General features: G+C 38.6%; 1 non-coding gene across 1 annotated transcript; it reads right to left on the bottom strand.

Annotated features, from left to right (window-relative positions):
- Positions 1-1,507: 1,507 nt before the first annotated feature.
- On the bottom strand, positions 1,508-1,614 carry LOC131230129 (small nucleolar RNA R71). The gene has a single exon (XR_009163852.1). It is a non-coding gene; the product is annotated as a small nucleolar RNA R71 (small nucleolar RNA).
- Positions 1,615-3,932: the final 2,318 nt, after the last annotated feature.

Below are 3,932 nucleotides of genomic sequence, written 5' to 3'. Positions count from 1 at the left end.
AGATAATCTAAGCTATTATAGATCTATTGTAATTTGAGTCATAATAAACTATTAAAAACTGAAAGTATTCCTTTAAAATCAAACTAGAATCAAAGAAGGGTCATCATAAACATGAATCAAAGTAAAAGAAACATCCTATCACGCTACAAGTTTCACCCTTTAGCCATATCTAAGAGGTTTAGCCAACCATAGATATGATTAGACTAAAGTCTCTTAAGAAAAACATGAAAACAATTACAGAAGATGAAGAAAAACTCTTGGCGACGGCTTCTCCACTCCTTAAACCCTAGAAGATGCTTTGGAGCATCCTAGGGAGTCCTATTTATGTTGTGGAACTCCAACTTTCACACATAGTTGGAAAACTCTAGAAACCGGCTCAAATTTACGTAGTTTACTAAAATAGACTTCACTCTGTGCGGTTTTCCAAAATAGACTTCACTCTGTGCAATTTCACATAATGACCCAGAGTTTCAGAATATGCCTTTTCAGGATGATTTCAGGATTCCTTTTCTTCACTTCAAATCTTTGATTCACTTCATTCCTCACTTAGTTTTCTTGGATCTTTGGCATGTGCATTCTTTAATTTTTATCTCCTAAGATCCATCCCTTGCCTTGGTGATTCTTGAGCATCAAATCCATGCTTTCAGCACCATTTTAATCCAAGCTCTTAAATTCAACTTGCAACACAAACACGAGTAAAATAGAACATTAAGCATTATCATGTTCATAAAACCAAGATATAAATGGGGGATAATACGCAATATTTGACCCTCAACAGAAACTAATTCACTTTTTTTTTTCTTTTATAGGATCCTAACGTAGAACTTTCTAATTTGGTAACTTCTTTCTAATTCTCTCGCTTTCTATTTCTAGGTTTCTATTCCCTTTTTCGTTTTAGGTTTAGGTTAGATTTTAAAATTGGGGGCTGGGAGTGTTTCATGCTTAAGTGGGTCTGTGACAACACTCGACGTCTTTTGAGTGGAGGATTATTTGAGGGGTTATCTATCCATCATAGGATTAGACACCACTTGAGATCCTCAGAGTTAATTGAGGTTATGGTTACAAATTAACATGTAAATCAACCAACTAATAAGCCGCAACCTCGACTTGCAGAAGTCTGGGATGAGAATGAGGTGCACCATGCACCCTTGCCTTGTACTTTATAAGATTATTTACATCTGACGGGGGTGAGCACACCCTCATGTATGGTTTTTCAGGAAACACATGAAACGTGGATATCAAGCTTGGAGTGATCCAACTCCTTCCAAAGTTCCTTGGACTTGAATCTGAAAGTCTATACCTACACTTACAAGAATTTGATGAGGTTATAGCCACTTTATACTTTCCTAACGTGTCTGAGGACACGGTCAGGCTTAAACTCTTTCCTTTCTCCTTGAAAGAGAAAGCTAAGACATGGTTACACTCACTATGCCCGCGATCTATTGGCACATGGAATGACATGATGAAGGAGTTCATAAAAAAATTCTTTCCATATCATAAGACGAACACCATCAGGAAGTCGATCATGAACTTCACCCAAAAGGAAGATGAAACATTCTTCAAATGTTAGGAACAGTTCAAGGATCTCGTCAGTTTATGCCCACAACACGGTTTTGAATTGTGGCGCATAACAACTTTCTTCCACGATGGACTGACATCTTCCATGTGCCAATTCGTCGAGACGATGTGCAACGGGGAGTTCATGAACAAGAATGTCGATGAGGTGTGGGATTACTTTGACAAATTCGCTGAAACCGTACAATCATGGGACATCTCCCCAAAATCTAGCACCACATCTAAGCTTACTCAAGCAAGGGAGAGGGGTGGGATATACTTGTTGAAAGAGGATGATGATATAAATGCTAAAGTGGTCAGTCTCATAAGGAAGGTCGAGGCCATAGAACTTAAGAAGGATAAGCCTAAGGAAGTTGTTTGCGGTATCTGTGCTTACAATATACATACAATTGAGAATTTCCTGATGATACCTTCTTTTCAAGAGGCATTGAACGAGCAATCGAATGTCATGAATAACTACCAAAGACCTTTCAGTGGACCCATCTCTAACACATACAATCCTAGTTGGAGAAATCATCTGAACTTTAGTTGGAGGAATGGACAAACTGCTACTTCGTAAGGAATCCCTAACCAATTCTTAAATCAAGGGAAACCTCAAGAGGATCCGGTTTGGAAACATATTCAAAACCAAGAGCTTATCAATCAGAGTATATTGCAAACCCTTCAAGACCTTTCAAATGCTATACAAGGATGTGAGACAAAAAATTCAATTAGAGAAAAATGGACTCTTTTAGCCCAACCTTTCCCCAATCCTAAACAACAATACGAAATAAGTGATCCAAGCTCTTCAAATCAAATGGAGCAAGCTAAGTCTATTACCACTCTTAGGAGTGGGAAGATAATTGACAAATCTATTCTAATAAGGGCTGAAAAGTCTAAGGACCTAGAATTAGATGAAACTGATAGACCTAGCAACACTCCACATGGATTAGAACTAGAACATCTGAGCAAGCCGATTGCACCATTCTCCCAATGGTTGATTACACCAAAATCTCTCTCTAACTCTCAGGACATTCTAGATGTGTTGAAATAAGTGAAGGTCAATATTCCTTTACTGGATGTGATTAAACAAATACCTTCACATGCCAAATTTCTGAAAGACTTGTGCACGACTAAGAGGTGGCAAAGTATCAAAAAGAAAATTTTTTTGATAGAAAAAGTGAGTACCATCCTCAAGCAAGATGTGCTATAAAAATATAAAGATCCCAGTAGCCCAACCATCCCTTGTATAATTGGGAATTACTGGATTGAGCACGCACTTCTTGACTTAGGAGCGAGCGTAAATCTGATTCCTTACTTGGTCTATGAACAACTAGGTTTAGGTGAATTAAAATCCACCCAAACCACATTACAACTTGTTGACTGCTTAGTTCGAGTATCGAGAGGGATAATTAAGGATGTGTTGGTTTAGGTTGACAAATTCTACTACTCGGTAGATTTTATCGTCATGGATACTCAACCCACCGTGGACATGAGCACTCAAATTCCTGTCATCATTAGTCGGGCATTCCTTACCACATCAAATGCAATCATTAATTACAGGAATGGGTGATGAGTTTGTCTTTTAGAAATATGACATTGTAGTTGAATATTTTTTTTAATACGGGCAAACATGTAGAGGATGATGATGATGCCCATGATGTTAACTTGATTGATTCTTTCATGGAGGATAGAACTCTGATTTGGACGATGATATGATTAGGAAGACAGGAGCCATGCTTGATACTGTGTCAGTACTTGAAGTTAACTAGTGGAAGCCATGATTTGAAGAATTGCCCCAAACTAATGTAGTGCCTCTACCGTCTAACCTTAAGGCATCAACGCTTAACCTAAAACCTTTGCCCTCTGATTTGAAATATGCCTATTTAGGTCAAGATGAGACATACCCAGTGGTGATTTCTTCCCACCTTGAGTAAGAACAAGAGAGTATGCTCATTTCTACTCTCATTGAGCATAAAGGGGCCCTTGGATGGTCGATTGCGGACCTCAAGGGAATTGACCCTTCGATTTGTACTCACTGCATTTATCTAGAGGATAATGTGAAGACCTCCTAGCAACCACAACGTAAGTTAAATCCAAACATGAAGAAAGTGGTTAAGGCCGAGGTTCACATGTCCTTTTAACACCTTTGCCTACCAAAGGATGTCATTTGGGCTGTGTAATGCCCCCTCCACTTTTCAGCGATACATGGTGAGTATTTTTTCTGATATAGTGGGGCAATATTTAGAGGTCTTCATGGAAGATTTCTTGGTTTTTGGTCCATCCTTCAGCGAATGCTTGGACAATTTGAAAAATGTGTTGAAGCAATGTGAGGAAAGGAAATAGGTTCTGAATTGGGAGAAGTGTCATTTCATGGT

Source organism: Magnolia sinica, chromosome 16 (genome assembly GCF_029962835.1).
Source record: "Magnolia sinica isolate HGM2019 chromosome 16, MsV1, whole genome shotgun sequence".
NCBI lineage: Eukaryota > Viridiplantae > Streptophyta > Magnoliopsida > Magnoliales > Magnoliaceae > Magnolia > Magnolia sinica.
This window is presented reverse-complemented; position numbering and strand designations above follow the sequence as displayed.